The following is a 19,417-nucleotide window of genomic DNA, read 5'->3' on the forward strand; positions in this document are numbered from 1 at the left end:
TGGAGCACGCTGCTTCACAAATACTTTTGTCTTCAGAATTACCTTAATTACATTCGATGAAGGCTGCGCGGGGTAGCCGCGCGGTATGAGGCACGTTGTCACGGTCCGCGCGGCTCCCCCCGTCGGAGGTTCGAGTCCTCCCTTGGGCATGGGTGTGTGTGTTGTCCATAGCGTAAGTTAGTTTAAGCTCTCTCACGATGCCTAATGACTACTGCGGTCGCTGATGTGGAGTACCTGGCAGTACTCCATCTACTGGCATGGCTAAATGTAACCCCTCTCCGCTTCCATTATGTGGTTCCATTCCTTGTTGAAGCTTATCTGCGGTGGAAACATGAAGTGCAATGTCCAGCCATATTAATGTGACGACCTGTGAAAAACCTTTTGGAGCGCGGACCGCCACGAAATATGCTGGGAGAGAGTCAGTGAACTTCAGGAAGGTACCGACAGGGACGTGGAGCCATGCTGACTCCAGTGCCGTAGCGAGCTTCGCTAGATTTCTCGGTTGAGGATCCATGGCGCGTAAGCTCGATCGAGGTGGTTCCACTTATTGTCGACTGTGTTTAAATCCGAGAAGTTTGATCGAGGGGAGTATGGTAAACTCATCCCGCTACTCTTCTAACCAAGCGAGCTGTGTGGCACATTGTATTGTCCTACTGCTATATGCCTTCGTGCCGACGGGGAAAAAAAAACAGCATATAGGAGTGGACATCATCCCCAAGGATAGATGATTTCTTGTGCTGCTTCTTTGTGGTTTCCAGAATGACAAGAACACCAGGGGACTGCCACGAAAACATTCCTAGACCATAACGCTCTCTCATCCGGTCGTCACCTTTCCGCCGATTGCTGCAGTGTGCTTGCTTTCAAACGCTTCACGCCGTGCACGCCAACGGCCGTCTGTAGATTCATATGAAAAGTCCACGTGTCGCCACTCAGTGAAGGACTAGTTGCCCAGTTGCGGTATGTCCGTGCAATCTCCAGCCTTCGTCGCCGACGAACAACAGTCAGCATGGGTACATGAACCACGTACCTGCTGCAGAGACCTAGAGACGTTCGCTGGACAGTCGTTGAGAAAACACTGCCGGTAACCGCTTGGTTAATCTGGACGGTCAGCTTCTCAGTAAAAAATGGTTCAAATGGCTCTGAGCACTATGGGACTTAACTGCTACGGTCATCAGTCCCCTAGAACTTAGAACTACTTAAACCTAACTAACCTAAGGACAGCACACAACACCCAGCCATCACGAGGCAGAGAAAATCCCTGACCCCGCCGGGAATCGAACCCGGGAACCCGGGCGTGGGAAGCGAGAACGCTACCGCACGACCACGAGATGCGGGCGCTTCTCAATGGTTGGACGTCTGTTCGCCGGTGCACATCTCCCCAACCGTCGGTCACCCATGTTATACAGGGTGTTACAAGAAGGTACGGCCAAACTTTCAGGAAACATTCCTCACACACAAATAAAGAAAAGATGTTATGTGGACATGTGTCCGGAAACGCTTAATTTCCAATTTAGAGCTCATTTTAGTTTGTTCTTCCACCTACGCTCAATGGAGCACGTTATCATGATTTCATGCGGGCTATTCTACCTGTGCTGCTAGAACATGTGCCTTTACAAGTACGACACAACATGTGGTTCATGCACGATGGAGCTCCTGCACATTTCAGTCGAAGTGTTCGTACGCTTCTCAACAACAGATTCGGTGACCGATGGATTGGTAGAGGCGGACCAATTCCATGGCCTCCACGCTCTCCTGACCTCAACCCTCTTGACTTTCATTTATGGGGGCATTTGAAAGCTCTTGTCTACGCAACCCCGGTACCAAATGTATAGACTCTTCGTGCTCGTATTGTGGACGGCTGTGATACAGTACGCCATTCTCCAGGGCTGCATCAGCGCATCAGGGATTCCATGCGACGGAGGGTGGATGCATGTATCCTCGCTAACGGAGGACATTTTGAACATTTCCTGTAACAAAGTGTTTGAAGTCACGCTGGTACGTTCTGTTGCTGTGTGTTTCCATTCCATGATTAATGTGATTTGAAGAGAAGTAATAAAATGAGCTCTAACATGGAAAGTAAGCGTTTCCGGGCAGATGTCCACATAACATTTTTTTTTTCTTTGTGTGTGAGGAATGTTTCCTGAAAGTTTGGCCGTACCTTTTTGTAACACCCTGTATATGGTCCGTGGTTCATCATAATTGCCTCGGCGCCGGTTTGGACAACACCATTTGCCATGCACTGTATATTTTAACCATGGCGGCACGCGAACAGTTTACGAACTTAGCCGTTTCGGAAATGCTTCCACCCTTGGCCCGAAAGCCAATGATCATGCCTTTTGGATGTTAGATAAATCGCTCCATTTCCGCATTACGACAACGACTGCACTGTTATCTCCCCCCGCCCCCCTCCCACCTTTATACCGTTTATATACCCTCCACAGCCAGTGCTGCCATCTGCGAGTAGTTATTGCACGTTGACGTCGAACGCAGCCCGTGGTCACATTAATGTGACCGAACCTTGTGCAATGAGATTAGTAAAATGTAGGCTGATCAGATATGTACAGCTAACATGGATTTTTTCTTAGTTTTCCCAGTTCACGAACATGAGAGCTTCTAGAGTTTCTAAGTGTGTGTGAAATCTGTTTGCCCCATTCCTCTTTCAGTTCTAAATTTCCCACATCGTGACGCTGCGGGCGGGGTAATCACAAAGTTCTGATTATGTCCTGAGTATAATAAAATTACATGAGTTTACATTTTCTTCGGGATATTACCGTAGATTGGATCAGTGATGTATTTCCTAGGTGATAATAATACAGACTTTGTTGGAAATAAGTCAAAATCTTTCTTAAAATGTATAAATCCCTGACAAAATGGTAATTCATATTCATTGCTACATTCTGTATTTTCATTCGCTAGTTGCAAATAGTCCAAGTGACTTGTTACTTTACGTGAATAAAGTTCAATGTTTATTTCCTGTTAATAATTCTTGTGAATGTCGGCGAGGATGCTGATGGGTCCATAGTTTTCTATTTATTTCCTTTCTGGTGACGTAGAACAAGTATAGCATCGTACCGTTAATTTTCTTCCTCCGCAAACGTTCTGCAAACGATTTTGCTAGTTCCTTTTGTCTTTCATTACCCCAATCTTAGACAATTTCTATTCGAGCAACCTCATTGTCAGTCATGTTACCGTGTTCGTACATACATGGCTGGTTACAGTCTCATACAGAATTACGAAATATAATTATTTTCATACATTAATTACCGGTTCCACATATTAACTGCTGTCTTCAGATGTGACAATAATCGACAAATAATTTCTCCATAGTCTATAAACACTAGTTACATGCATTATTTATTTATTTAGCGTATGGAATCTAAGTATATTTTAATGTTGAATTACATTATATTACTTTTAAACAGTTAATACTTAATCACAAGCAAACATCTGGTTCTTGAATATATTTGATGGGATTTCGGGTTGCCGTCATAGCCCCCTCTGTATGCTCTGGCGCTGCAATCTTCCCTCACGTGTTGGATTGTCTGCCTAGGTGCACCACAGTCGCGTGGTTGGTTGCTTGATTTGGGGGAGGGGACCAAACAGCGACGTCATCGGTCCCATCGGATTAGGTAAGGATGGGGAAGGAAGTGGCCGTGCCCTCTCAAAGGAACCATCCCGGCATTTGCCTGAAGCGATTTAGGAAAATCACGGATAACCAAAATGAGGATGGCCTGACGCGGGTTTGAACCATCGTCCTCCCGAAAGCGAGTCCAGGGTGCTAACCACTGCGCCACCTCGCTCACTCGCAGTCGCATGCTAGTGAGAACAGCAATCTCCACTTAAAAAGTGCCGTCTCCCATACCCTGTTCTTAGTCGCATGAGAGCTGATCATTTCTGTTGGTGGTGATCAAACCCAGGGACTGTCCCAGTAATACGAAGTAATAACCAGTATGTTGCTGTGGCATTCTGGAGCCAGTTTCTCATTCAGTAACTGGTGACGTTAACCCCGGTGAGACTGTTTGCACGTACAAGAGCAGGATGTCTTGAACAAAGTCTGTTGATTCAGTATGCATTAGTAGTGCGTGGTTTGCCAGGTTCTTGTTGTATTCCCTGATCAAAGCTTCTTTCCTTCGCAGAGCTGTGGAGGTGCCAGACACTCAGACGGTGGGAGTTGACCTAATTGTTCCCCAAATGGTACACACAGTTGTCATGTTGTCACCTCCATATAATATTACGGGACACGCTATTGTTCTATAAAACTTCAATGTAGTGCCTCTCCTAGTTTTGTATTTCATAATTGTTCCACACTCATGTTTGAATTTGAAAAGTTTTGTTTCTGTATCGTCATCTATCGTTGGAGATACTTCACATGCTCCAGTATTTAGCCACCGTATCTCAGTTTTGAATGGCAAAATATTGGAGTAGGTATCTACCTGTAACTGTCTTGAATATGCGGGGCACAGAAACAAAAATCTGTAAATTTAAACATGTATGTGGAACAATTCTGAAATTTAAAACTAGAAGACAAAACTAAGCAATGGAGGTTCCGAAAGTATTATATGGAAGTGATGCGTAGGTACTCCCGAAGAAAGACAGTGGGAAAATTACGTCAGCTAAGATGAAATTTATCAGGGTAGTCAAACTCCGCACACTGATGGATAAAATACGATACACGGAAAAAAGACGAGACCTACAGATTTTTTATATGGAAAGCAAAATTAATAATTATTAAGCCAACTGGTGTGTGTGTGTGTGTGTGTGTGTGTGTGTGTGTGTGTGTGTGTGTGGTCGGCCGCGGTGGCCGTGCGGTTCTAGGCGCTGCAGTCCGGAACCGCGGGACTGCTACGGTTGCAGGTTCGAATCCTGCCTCAGGCATGGATGTGTGTGATGTCCCTAGGTTAGTTAGGTTTAATTAGTTCTAAGTTCTAGGCGACTGATGACCTCAGAAGTTAAGTCGCATAGTGCTCAGAGCCATTTGAACCATTTGAACCAATCGAACCCGGACCCAGAGGATTGACAATCCATTACGCTGACCATTTTTTAAGCTATTTTTTTGTTCGTTTTACCTCGTTGCATCTGCTCGGGGCGGACGTCGCAAGACACCCGTTTCAGTTCGTCGTTGATCCATTAACTCAAGTTTGTTTATTACAGAGGGCAGTTAACCCTCTGACCGAACACGCTGAGCTACGGTGCCGGCAAACCCATTCAGCTACCGCGGGCGGACGATTTACATTTACTGAATTATGTAGGTTTGCAAACAAATTTATTTTTTAATAAAAACGAATTGGACTCCCGCTGGCCAAGTTGTGTTGAGCTAAATGAAGATTATGTCAAGAAATAACTCTTTCATGAGCAAAGTTTATTTACCTTTTTAATCATGTTTGTTATTCTACCCTATAGAAGGTTGCATGTTGCGCTGCCCCTTCTTGCTAAAAACTCGGCAATGACTTGGCGGATGATAACGGGTTGTGGAGCCTTCGTGGCGTAGAGAGGAATGGAGAAAGGGGAACATGTGTGCGGTGTGACTGGTCCCGTTCAGTGTCCTCCGCACAGGAAGACCTCGCGTCAACCGTGCTCCGTAGCAGAGGTCGTGAACGCTCGCTTGTGCGGTAGCGCGTAACTGGGAGGTAGATGATTCGAATCCCGGAGGTGGTAGCAAAATTTACAGCCACTAATTTATTTGACCGTCAAGGGGAGGAGAGGTGCCGGCGCACAGTCTTGACTGCCAAACTTTGCACCAAAGTTCTGAGCTGAATTCCAAACCTCTCCGCAGTATCTCATGTAGTGAGGGCATGTGAAACGAAAATCTACCTTGTCAAATTGGAGCACGCTGCTTCACAAATACTTTTGTCTTCAGAATTGCCTTAATTACATTCGATGAAGGCTGCGCGGGGTAGCCGCGCGGTGTGAGGCACGTTGTCACGGTCCGCGCGGCTCCCCCCGTCGGAGGTTCGAGTCCTCCCTTGGGCATGGGTGTGTGTGTTGTCCATAGCGTAAGTTAGTTTAAGCTCTCTCACGATGCCTAATGACTACTGCGGTCGCTGATGTGGAGTACCTGGCAGTAGGTGGCAGCACACTGCATCTAGTTATGGAAAACGCGTGTTTTGGGGTGTGTCCGGATACTTTTGATCACATAGTGTATTTCAGCGTCTTTCATGATGTGGCATATTTCACGCATCTCATTGCTTATGGCGTCGTATCTCCTGAACTATGCATTGTACAACGATATAACGTTGTAGGTACATTATGTGGTGCATATGTGACTACCGTCCGCAGAGTGTGTCGCGAACACAGTTAGGAGGATAATCCCAAAAGTAAGGTCTCCTATTTTTTTTATAAGTACATAGACATGTTTATTTCTACAATGGTTTACATCAGTTTACAGCTGAAACATTTAGCTATTTTTCGACATAATCACCATTTCTGACGATGAATTTTTGTAGACGCTGTGGCGGTTTTTGTATGCCCACGTCATACCAGCTCGTCGCCACGCTGTTCAGAAAGTTATGAACCTCTTCTTTCACCTCGTCGTCGGAGTCGAATCGCTTTCGGGCCAAATGTTCTTTTAACCTAGGGAACAGGTGATAGTCACTGGGCGCCAAGTCAGGACTATAGGGTTCAAAAAATGGTTCAAATGGCTCTGAGCACTATGGGACTCAACATCTTAGGTCATAAGTCCCCTAGAACTTAGAACGACTTAAACCTAACTAACCTAAGGACATCACACACACCCATGCCCGAGGCAGGATTCGAACCTGCGACCGTAGCAGTCCCGCGGTTCCGAACTGCAGCGCCAGAACCGCACGGCCACCGCGGCCGGCGACTATAGGGTGGGTGGGTGATTGTGTTCCACTGAAACTGTTGCAGGAGAGCATCGGTTTGCCGAGCGATGTGTGGGCGAGCGTTGTCATGGAGAATACGTACACCCTTGCTCAACATTCCTCTTCTCCGGTTCTGAATTGCCCGTTTCAGTATTTCCGGGTCTCACAGTACCTGTCAGTGTCAATTGTGATCCCAGCGATTCATCTCCAATGACGAGGTGAAAGAAGAGGTTCGTAACTTTCTGAACAGCATGGCGACGAGCTGGTATGACATGGGCATACAAAAACTGCCACAACGTGTACAAAAATGAATCGACAGAAATGGTGATTATGTCGAAAAATAGCTAAATGTTCAAACTGTAAACTGACGGAAACCATTGTAGAAATAAACAGGTCTATGTACTTATAAAAAAATAGGAGATCTTACTTTTGGGATTATCCTCGTAGTACTAAAGAAGTAATAAATTAAAACGTCTTGCTCGATGCAGCAGTTTTACTGCATGAACAACGAAAACGTACGTAGTAAGCGACAAACTATTTTTTTTCCTTTCGTCATTCTGTGGGGTTTGTCAGTGAGAAAAAGTTTCGTAGAGGTTTGAAATCATGTGTAAAGTTTGTTGCAAATCACTGAATTCTCTCATTCTCAAATAATGGATGAATGTTGTTGTTGTTGTTGTTGTTGTGGTCTTCAGTCCTGAGACTGGCTGGTGCAGCTCTCCATGCTACTCTATCCTGTGCAAGCTTCTTCATCTCCCAGTACCTACTGCAACCTACATCCTTCTGAATCTGCTTAGTGTATTCATCTCTTGGTCTCCCTCTACGATTTTTACCCTCCACGCTGCCCTCCAATGCTAAATTTGTGATCCCTCGATGCCTCAGAACATGTCCTACCAACCGATCCCTTCTTCTAGTCAAGTTGTGCCACAAACTTCTCTTCTCCCCAATCCTATTCAATACCTCCTCATTAGTTACGTGTTCTACCCACCTTATCTTCAGCATTCTTCTGTAGCACCACATTTCGAAAGCTTCTATTCTCTTCTTGTCCAAACTAGTTATCGTCCATGTCTCACTTCCATACGTGGCTACACTCCATACAAATACTTTCAGAAACGACTTGCTGACACCTAAATCTATATTCGATGTTAACAAATTTCTCTTCTTGAGAAACGCTTTCCTTGCCATTGCCAGTCTACATTTTATATCCTCTCTACTTCGACCATCATCGGTTATTTTACTCCCTAAATAGCAAAACTCCTTTACTACTTTAAGTGTCTCATTTCCTAATCTAATTCCCTCAGCATCACCCGACTTAATTTGACTACATTCCATTATCATCGTTTTGCTTTTGTTGATGTTCATCTTATATCCTCCTTTCAAGACACTGTCCATTCCGTTCAACTGCTCTTCCAAGTCCTTTGCTGTCTCTGACAGAATTACAATGTCATCGGCGAACCTCAAAGTTTTTACTTCTTCTCCATGAATTTTAATACCTACTCCGAATTTTTCTTTTGTTTCCTTTACTGCTTGCTCAATATACAGATTGAATAACATCGGGGAGAGGCTACAACCCTGTCTCACTCCTTTCCCAACCACTGCTTCCCTTTCATGCCCCTCGACTCTTATAACTGCCATCTGGTTTCTGTACAAATTGTAAATAGCCTTTCGCTCCCTGTATTTTACCCCTGCCACCTTCAGAATTTGAAAGAGAGTATTCCAGTCAACATTGTCAAAAGCTTTCTCTAAGTCTACAAATGCTAGAAACGTACGTTTGCCTTTTCTTAATCTTTCTTCCAAGATAAGTCGTAAGGTCAGTATTGCCTCACGTGTTCCAATATTTCTACGGAATCCAAACTGATCTTCCCCGAGGTCGGCTTCTACCAGTTTTTCCATTCGTCTGTAAAGAATTCGCGTTAGTATTTTGCAGCTGTGACTTATTAAACTGATAGTACGGTAACTTTCACATCTGTCAACACCTGCTTTCTTTGGGATTGGAATTATTATATTCTTCTTAAAGTCTGAGGGTATTTCGCCTGTCTCATACATCGTGCTCACCAGATGGTAGAGTTTTGTCATGACTGGCTCTCCTGAGGCCATCAGTAGTACTAATGGAATGTTGTCTACTCCCGGGGCCTGGTTTCGACTCAGGTCTTTCAGTGCTCTGTCAAACTCTTCACGCAGTATCTTATCTCCCATTTCATCTTCATCTACATCCGCTTCCATTTCCATAATATTGTCCTCAAGTACATCGCCCTTGTATAAACCCTCTATATACTCCTTCCACCTTTCTGCTTTCCCTTCTTTGCTTAGAACTGGGTTGCCATCTGAGCTCTTGATATTCATGCAAGTGGTTCTCTTCTCTCCAAAGGTCTCTTTAATTTTCCTGTAGGCAGTATCTATCTTACCCCTAGTGAGACAAGCCTCTACATCCTTACATTTGTCCTCTAGCCATCCCTGCTTAGCCATTTTGCACTTCCTGTCGATCTCATTTTTGAGACGTTTATATTCCTTTTTGCCTGCTTCATTTACTGCATTTTTATATTTTCTTCTTTCATCAATTAAATTCAATATTTCTTCTGTTACCCAAGGATTTCTATTAGCCCGCGTCTTTTTACCTACTTGATCGTCTGCTGCCTTCACCACTTCATCCCTCAGAGCTACCCATTCTTCTTCTACTGTATTTCTTTCCCCCATTCCTGTCAATTGTTCTCTAATGCTCTCCCTGAAACTCGCTACAACCTCTGGTTCTTTCAGTTTATCCAGGTCCCATCTCCTTAAATTCCCACCTTTTTGCAGTTTCTTCAGTTTCAATCTGCAGTTCATAACCAATAGATTGTGGTCAGAATCTACATCTGCCCCAGGAAATGTCTTACAATTTAAAACCTGGTTCCTAAATCTCTGTCTTACCATTATATAATCTATCTGAAACCTGTCAGTATCTCCAGGCTTCTTCCATGTATACAGCCTCCTTTCATGATTCTTGAACCAAGTGTTAGCTATGATTAAGTTATGCTCTGTGCAAAATTCTACAAGGCGGCTTCCTCTTTCATTCCTTCCCCCCAATCCATATTCACCTACTATGTTTCCTTCTCTCCCTTTTCCTACTGACGAATTCCAGTCACCCATCACTATTAAATTTTCGTCTCCCTTCGCTACCTGAATAATTTCTTTTATCTCGTCATACATTTCATCTATTTCTTCATCATCTGCAGAGGTAGTTGGCATATAAACTTGTACTACTGTAGTAGGCATGGGCTTTGTGTCTATCTTGGCCACAATAATGCGTTCACTATGCTGTTTGTAGTAGCTAACCCGCACTCCTATTTTTTTATTCATTATTAAACCTACTCCTGCATTACCCCTATTTGATTTTGTATTTATAACCCTGTAATCACCTGACCAAAAGTCTTGTTCCTCCTGCCACCGAACTTCACTAATTCCCACGATATCTAACTTTAACCTATCCATCTCCCTTTTTAAATTTTCTAACCTACCTGCCCGATTAAGTGATCTGACATTCCACGCTCCGATCCGTAGAACGCCAGTTTTCTTTCTCCTGATAATGACGTCCTCCTGAGTAGTCCCCGCCCGGAGATCCGAATGGGGGACTATTTTACCTCCGGAATATTTTACCCAAGAGGACACCATCATCATTTAATCATACAGTAGAGCTGCATGTCCTCGGGAAAAATTACGGCTGTAGTTTCCCCTTGCTTTCAGCCGTTCGCAGTACCAGCACAGCAAGGCCGTTTTGGTTAATGTTACAAGGCCAGATCAGTCAATCATCCAGACTGTTGCCCCTGCAACTACTGAAAAGGCTGCTGCTCCTCTTCAGGAACCACATGTTTGTCTGGCCTCTCAACAGATACCCCTCCGCTGTGGTTGCACCTACGGTACGGCCATCTGTATCGCTGAGGCACGCAAGCCTCCCCACCAACGGCAAGGTCCATGGTTCAGGGGGGGAATGGATGAATAAAATCTGGGTATTCGGGAGTCTAGGGCTCCACTTCTTTCTCGTCCCCACCCTGACTTCTTTCGTAGGCATGTGGTTCTTGTCCCCACAGCGATTCTTTCTAGTAAGCAAACGATATGTGTACCACGTTTAGTTGAAATCGGTGCAGTGCATTAGGAGGAGATGTGGAACATACATACATTTTTATGATATTGATTCATACATGTCAGTGTTTGCACCTCCCGTGGCACTGACAATGTCCAGTTGGTATTTAATTTCTCTTAATGTACGCTCGAGGAACTTCGCGGCGGCATTTTTAAATGCATTGCGACTGCGTGTCTTCAAGTGCTGTAACCTTGGTTCAGTACACCTGATCCCTTACAGAAACCCATGGAAAGAAGTGTAGTGGTGTGAAATGACGTGATCGTGGTGCCGCCGAATTGGACCATCTCGTCAGATCTACTCAGCCGAACACTTCCATCCAGAAAATGGCGGACATTTAGGGACCAGTGCGATGGTGCCCTGTCCTGCTGGAATAAGACGCCACATTTGCGTCCAGCCGAACATTACGGGGCAACGGCCTTGCCGCAGTGGTTACACCGGCTCCCGTGAGATCACCGAAGTTAAGCGCTGTCGGGCGTGGTCCGCACTTGGATGGGTGACCATCCAGGCCGCCATGCGCTGTTGCCATTTTTCGGGGTGCACTCAGCTTCGTGATGCCAATTGAGGAGCTACTCGACCGAATAGTAGCTGCTTCGGTCAAGAACACCATCATAACGACTGGGAAAGCGGTGTGATGACCCAACGCCCCTCCTATCCGCATCCTCCACTGAGGATGACACGGTGGTCGGATGGTCCCGGTAGGCCACTCGTGGCCTGAAGACGGAGTGCTTTTTTTTAAAAAAAAACATTACGGGGATACTCTGATGAACAACTGATTAATGATTCGATTGTGCATAAGTGACCTTCGCACTCTCTCCATTTCACACTGAGGAGAGTCTGATCCACAAAGACGAACGTTATGACGGTTCAGTTTGCCAGATCCATGGAAAAGCTAACTCATCGAAGAAACAAATCTTTTCCAAAAAGCCACTGTTTGCACCAGTGTTGACTAACGCATCCACTACCAACTGTTCGCACTGAGGTTTGTTCGTCGGCTTTCGAGCCCGTAGCAAGACTTTGTGCATGTCTCTGAACGCCGTACGCGCTGATTTTGTCGGATTCCTTGCAAACACCTACCGTACTTCGCCCACCTTGGCACCTGAAACAAATCGGTGACCCGCTGCCTGTTTATGAAGAACACCATCTGTTTCCACAGATGACGTCTGTCAAGCCCGAACAGTTAGCCAGGATGGTTGTTCGCTTCCATATTTTGATCAAAAGTTTCGCTGCTGTTCGGTATCAATCTTCGTCGTCTTGCTGCACGGTGAGCTTTCTCCTGTGGTGTCCACATTTTTCCTGGAATCTGCGGCAAGTGGAGGACAAAAATAAAACTTTGAGTAATCTTGTCACATGCTGTCAACTACACTCATACTCATAAACTAAGAATAAGTGCAGAATGTAGTGCCTCACAACGTGGCACTACACAAAACTGGCACTAATAGCATAGGCACATAGGGAACACACACGACACAAATCTGTAAGCCCACGGTATTGGTGATAAGTTGAGAAAACCGTCCCGAAACACATGTGCCACAAAACGCCACTGTTTCCTGCGCATGTACCCCGACATCAATATGAGATATGATCAACATGCACACGTACACAGGCCACACAATTGGTTGGCATACTCTGGATCAGGTGGTCGAGCAGCTGCTGGGGTATAGCCTCCCATTCTTTCACCAGTGCCTGTTTGAGCTCCTGAAGTGTCCTAGGGGTTTGAAGACGTGCAGCGATACGTCGACCGAAAGCATCCCAGACATGCTCGATGGGGTTTCAGTCTGAAGAACAGGCAGGCCAGTCCATTCGCCTTATATCTTCTGTTTCAAGGTACTCCTCCACGATGGCGGCTCGGTGGGGCAATGCATTATCATCCATCAGGAGGAAGGCGGGACTCACTGCACCCCTGAAAAGGCAGACATACTGGTGCAAAATGACGTCCCGATACACCTGACCTGTTACAGTTCTCTGTCAAAGACATGCAGGGGTGTATGTGCACCAGTCATAACCCCACCTCACAAACCACGACCTCCATTCAGGTCCCTTTCAAGGACAATAAGGGCTGGTATCTGGTTCCTGGATCACGCCAAATGAAAACCCGACGAGAACCACTGTTCAGATTATACCTGGACTCGTCCGTGAACATACCCTGGGACCACTGTTCCAATGACCATGTATTGTGTTCTTGACACCAGGCTTTACGGGCTCTCCTGTGTTCTTTGAGCCATTTTCAACACACACTCACCATTAGCACGTCTGCACACTTACTCGCTGCACCGTACTGTGACATGCACTAACACACCTCTGCGTATGTGGACTGCTGCCAGCGCCACCGTGCGACGACCGCAGGTCAAATGCACCGCACGGTCATACCCCGAGGTGATTTAAACCCGCAAACCGCCCACTTGAGCGTTGTTTCACCGTGTATCAGCATTATCAAATTATGAGCATGAGTGTAGTTGTTAATACACTATTTTATCAAATGTATCCGGATACCTGTTAATGGACTATAATATAAGGTGTGTCCACTCTTCTCCTGTAATGGAAATGCCGTGTGGCTAGGGCCTCCCGTCGGGTAGACGGTTCCGCTGGTGCAAGTCTTTCGAGCTGACGCCACTTTGGCGACTTGCGTGTCGATAGGAATGAAATGACGATGATAAGGACAACACAACACCCAGTCCCTGAGAGGAGAAAATCTCCGACCCAGCCGGGAATCGAACCCGGGCCGGTAGGTATGACATTGCGTCTCGCTGTCCACTCAGCTACCATGGGCGGACTCTTCTCCTGTAGGACGGCTTGAACTCTACTGGGGACACTTTCAACGAGGTGTCTGAGTGTATGTGGAAGAATGACAGCCAATTCTTCCTCAAGAGTCAAAAGCAGAGAAGGTAGTGACGTTGGACGCTGGGGTATGAAGCGAAGGCAACGTTCTAACTCATCCCAGTATGCACTGTCACTGATACAAACAACCTTCATCTACGAACTGTTTCTCTATTTACGCAGTGCATGATGCTGTAAAATGTGTTGATAACATTCCATATTTAGCGTTTTCTTAAGCGCCACAAGGGGACCACACTGTAACCACGAGAAACATCACCTCTTCCGTATTTCGCTGTTGGCAATACACGTATGGCAGGTAATGTTCTCCAGACGTTCGCCTCACCCAAACCCTCCCGTCAGATTGCTACAAGATACACAAAGATTCATCACTCTAAACCAATCCCTTCCAGTCATCCACTGTCCAGTGGCGTCACTGTTTACGCCACCTCGGGTATCGCTTAGCACTGACTAGACAAATGTGTGGCTTTTGAACATGTGCTCGATCACAGTATTCCACTCTTTTTAACTCCCTACACACAGTCCTTGTGCTAGGTGAGCTGCTTGGTAGCACTTTTGAACTCACGAGTGATTCCTTCCGCTGATTTATGCTACTTTTTTTACAGCCAACCTCGACAGTATTCAACAGTCCACGTTCGTCGGTACAGTCTGCCTGCTCTTGGTTAAGCCATGTTTGCTCCTTCGCGATTCCACATCACAATCACTTCAAAAACAGTCTACACGGGCAGCTTTAGAATGATTCAAATGTTTCTTATGAATTTGTTACATTCAGTGACTTATACTCTGTTCATCATAACAATAAACGTGATGTAAACGAACACAAACGCGGTGATTAGTCAGAAGCTGTGGCAGAAGTACACTGGTGTTCTTACGCTCTTGGTTGTAGGTCCGACTTATGTATTAGATATTTTATTGCTAAGTTACATTAAGTGAAACTTTAAGATTTTTTAATGATTTAACAGCCATCAAAGTTTCTCTCAATCGCGCTATAGCTTTAGAGTTTTTATTTCAAAAATCGTGTAGTCACAGTCTCTATAGTGTTGTGTTCTGATTGTCCTGTCGCGCTGTTAATACGCAACATGAAAATGGCTGAAGCTGCTTCTTGATTCGCAATGAAACACGCGTAAGGAACACGGTTAAAAAAGTGCCGAGATATAGGTTGTTCTTAATGTTTTTGGTAAATTTACAGAAAAAAATCGGTTTTGAAGTCCGCGGGACTGTATTTGATAAAATTGAGATACAAATACCCACTGGATGTATAGCGGAAACGGTAGCGTCTTAGATTGATGGTTTGGTGCAGTTCATGAATCGACGGTTCAAGTGTTGCCTTGATCATCCTTTTTTTCGTTCAATTTGAAATACCTAAATCTCGTAATTGTAAAATTCGTCATCATTTTTATGAATAATGCACGTCTTCCTGTTTCTAATTACAAAATGCACACGTAATTCCTGTTTTCATTTCAAATGTAAATTCTTCATTATCGATATTTTATGAAAGATAGTTAATAAGGGTCGCTTAAATTACGAAAACATAACAATTTAGTTTTGTAGGACAAAATGAAAAACCAAATACTCTTTATTTGGACTATATACATCGTTTTATACCACAGATGTAATGTCTCACGAAGTAGATCTGATAAGTGTCGTAAAAACATCAAAAACAATCACTTTCACAGCATCGAGAACACCATACAAATGTTACATTTTTACATTTGCCACTGTATCGTTACAATATGAACTCAACAGAACTAATCTGGAGCCAAGTTAAGGGAAAAAATAACCGGCTGTTAAGCTGCTAGGCGTACTGGAACAAATGCACGCAGCTTATTCACATGTCACTGCCGAACGCTGGCGGGATATAGAACGGCACGTCACAAAAGAAGAGGCGAAAATGCGGCGCCTGAGTGGATTCTGTTGTTGATCGACTCGTTATCAACGTAATAGATGGCTTTTCTAGAACTGAAATGTATTTCGTGGATTGGGATAAGGAAGGAGCTAAGAGTTTACCGTTACCAGACGACTGACTGTAACGAATACCTTCATTGGCTCCAGTACGCAACAATACGTTGACATGCCTTTGCGTCACACATATCGCGCTCAAAAAATTGCCATTTGTTTAGGAATTTTTATCATTCTTGCTTGTAATTAGAATTAGAGCATTTTATACATTCCGTCAGGTCATATAAAAAGCGTGCGATAGTGCTGGAGTTTTGCCGAATATTATTTCATTCTCTTTAAAAATTAAATGACATTCAAACCTATATTGTTTCTCTGCTCGTCTCTTTTTTCGTCTGAACCCCAACTGCTCACATCATTGCAGGTTAGTTGGACCAGCTGACTGGCCAGTGCTGTCCAAGTTAAATTCGTCGGTAAAGCTGTTGTCCCGCATTAACGCTTAGTCTATGTGAGTGAAAGTGGACGTAGTGCTACTCTGAGGTGGTGGTTGATTTGCAAGGAGAGGACCAAACAGCGAGGTCATCGGTCCCATCGGAGTAGGGAAGGTGGAGAAGAAAGTCGGTCGTGCCCTTTCAAAGGAGCCATCCCGGCATTTGCCTGAAGCGCTTTAGGGAAATCACGGGAAACCTAAATCAAGATGGCCGGACGCGGGTTTGAACCGTCGTCCTCCCGAACGCGAGTCCAATATTATAACCACTGCACCACCTCGCTCGGTTATGCGTGAAACACAGCATCCTTATATTCGAACTTGATTGCACTGGACACAGCTTGACTTCCGCTCAACGTGAAATGAAATCCAATGAGATTCAAGGAAACGCGGAAGACTACTTGGTGTAATGTTTCCACCAGGTTTATTCTTATGACACAGAAGGCGTATTCGTGCTGGGGTGCCACAGGGATCGGTCCTCGGGCCCGTATTGTACAGTTTGTACACTGCGGACACACCGACGGCCCCCCTGGTGCACACCGCACAGTACGCTGACGATACAGCCTTCTACACGAGAAACGCGAACAAGGACCTGGTCATCCGTAGGCTACAAAAGGTTTTAGATGACAGAAACTTGGGCCCGTCGCTGGCGCATCACCATCAACTCTGAGAAGACGCAGGCAATGCTGATTACCCGCAGGCTCGGAAGGCGCGATCCTCCTCAACGTCCCCCCCTCCACCTTCACCTAAAAGGAACCCAACTCCCCTGGCGCAGAACCGCCAAGTACCTTGGCGTAACCTTGGACTCTCGTCTTACGTGGAAACCCCACATAGACGAGGTCCACAGGAAGGCCTGCGCCAGAATGTCCATCCTATAGCCTATCCTGAACACAACCAGCTCCCTTCCCTGCCCAGTAGCAGTAAATGTGTACCACGCCCTGATCCGGCCAGTAATGGAGTATGCGTGCCCTGTCTGGGGATACGCGGCAAAGCAGCACCTGGACAAACTCCAGAGGCTGCAGAACCGCGCCCTCAGAAGGGCACTGCACTTACCTCTTGGATTCCCTACAGACGACTTGCACGCCGCAGCCGAAATCCCACTCCTGAGAGAGCGTTTCCAGGATCTGGCAAGGGCCTTCTACGAGGGTTCTTCCAGATCCGGAAACGCACTCATCCACTCCCTAGGTCGGTATGACATGTCCCGCGATAAGCACAAGCGCCCTATGACGATCTTCGACGACTAAGTCGAAGAGAAAATCCCTACACCAAATCCATCATCCTGTTCCTTCCCATATAACAACAAACTTCTCGCCCACCTCAGGCAAGTACCAGACACACTCACAACAATCATCACAAATCACAGACACCAAAAACTATAGAAAAATCACACACACACGTTCACAGGGGAGTAAAAGCCAAAAGGCTACAGACTCCCCCTCACACTTCCCCAAAGAGGGGAAAGCAACAGATGAGAGTAGCATTCTTATGAGGGATACAGTATAGCCCACGTTCGAAGATACTGAGCTCTCCACATCGGCCCATTCAGCTGTTACTGCCCCTCTACTGACAACACAATACTCCCCGCATCCTTTTATGCTGGCGGGTCCGTCTCTCGTATCATCCAGCGGTCAGTTCCGTACTACATAGGGGTGTCCTGACACATTTGGTCAGATAGTGTATACAGGGTGTTACAAAAAGTACGGCCAAACTTTCAGGAAACATTCCTCACACACAAATAAAGAAAAGATGTTATGTGGACATGTGTCAGGAAACGCTTAATTTCCATGTTAGAGCTCATTTTAGTTTCGTCAGTATGTACTGTACTTCCTCGATTCACCGCCAGTTGGCCCATTTGAAGGAAGGTAATGTTGACTTCGGTGCTTGTGTTGACATGCGACTCATTGCTCTACAGTACTAGCATCAAGCACATCAGTACGTAGCATCAACAGGTTAGTGTTCATCACGTACGTGGTTTTGCAGTCAGTGCAATGTTTACAAATGCGGAGTTGGCAGATGCCCATTTGGTGTGTGGATTAGCACGGGGCAATAGCCGTGGCGCGGTACGTTTGTATCGAGACAGATTTCCAGAACGAAGGTGTCCCGACAGGAAGACGTTCGAAGCAATTGATCGGCGTCTTAGGGAGCCCGGAACATTCCAGCCTATGACTCGCGACTGGGGAAGACCTACAACGACGAGGACACCTGCAATGGACGGGGCAATTCTTCGTGCAGTTGACGATAACCCTAATGTCAGCGTCAGAGAAGTTGCTGCTGTACAAGGTAACGTTGACCACGTCACTGTATGGAGAGTGCTACGGGAGAACCAGTTGTTTCCGTACCATGTACAGCGTGTGCAGGCACTATCAGCAGCTGACTGGCCTCCACGGGTACACTTCTGCGAATGGTTCATCCAACAATGTGTCAATCCAAATTTCAGTGCAAATGTTCTCTTTACGGATGAGGCTTCATTCCAACGTGATCAAATTGTAAATTTTCACAATCAACATGTGTGGGCTGACGAGAATCCGCACGCAGTTGTGCAATCACGTCAACACAGATTTTCTGTGAACGTTTGGGCAGGCATTGTTGGTGATGTCTTGATTGGGCCCCATGTTCTTCCACCTACGCTCAATGGAGCACGTTATCATGATTTCATACGGGATACTCTACCTGTGCTGCTAGAACATGTGCCTTTACAAGTACGACACAACATGTGGTTCATGCACGATGGAGCTCCTGCACATTTCAGTCGAAGTGTTCGTACGCTTCTCAACAACAGATTCGGTGACCGATGGATTGGTAGAGGCGGACCAAGTCCATGGCCCCCACGCTCTCCTGACCTCAACCCTCTTGACTTTCATTTATGGGGGCATTTGAAAGCTCTTGTCTACGCAACCCCGGTACCAAATGTAGAGACTCTTCGTGCTCGTATTGTGGACGGCTGTGATACAATACGCCATTATCCAGGGCTGCATCAGCGCATCAGGGATTCCATGCGACGGAGGGTGGATGCATGTATCCTCGCTAACGGAGGACATTTTGAACATTTCCTGTAACAAAGTGTTTGAAGTCACGCTGGTACGTTCTGTTGCTGTGTGTTTCCACTCCATGATTAATGTGATTTGAAGAGAAGTAATAAAATGAGCTCTAACATGGAAAGTAAGCGTTTCCGGGCACATGTCCACATAACATATTTTTTTTCTTTGTGTGTGAGGAACGTTTCCTGAAAGTTTTGCCGTACCTTTTTGTAACACCCTGTATAGTCCA

At 45.7% G+C, this 19,417-nt stretch overlaps 1 protein-coding gene and 1 pseudogene across 6 annotated transcripts in view; both read left to right on the forward strand.

The window, feature by feature from the left end:
• LOC126101564 (bifunctional 3'-phosphoadenosine 5'-phosphosulfate synthase) overlaps window positions 1-19,417 on the forward strand; it is a 375,366-nt gene that overhangs the window by 286,319 nt on the left and 69,630 nt on the right. The gene's annotated exons all lie outside the window — the stretch shown is intronic.
• On the forward strand, window positions 11,343-11,460 carry LOC126102471 (5S ribosomal RNA; annotated as a pseudogene).

The sequence above is a fragment of the Schistocerca cancellata genome, chromosome 9, assembly GCF_023864275.1.
Source record: "Schistocerca cancellata isolate TAMUIC-IGC-003103 chromosome 9, iqSchCanc2.1, whole genome shotgun sequence".
NCBI classification, from domain to species: domain Eukaryota; kingdom Metazoa; phylum Arthropoda; class Insecta; order Orthoptera; family Acrididae; genus Schistocerca; species Schistocerca cancellata.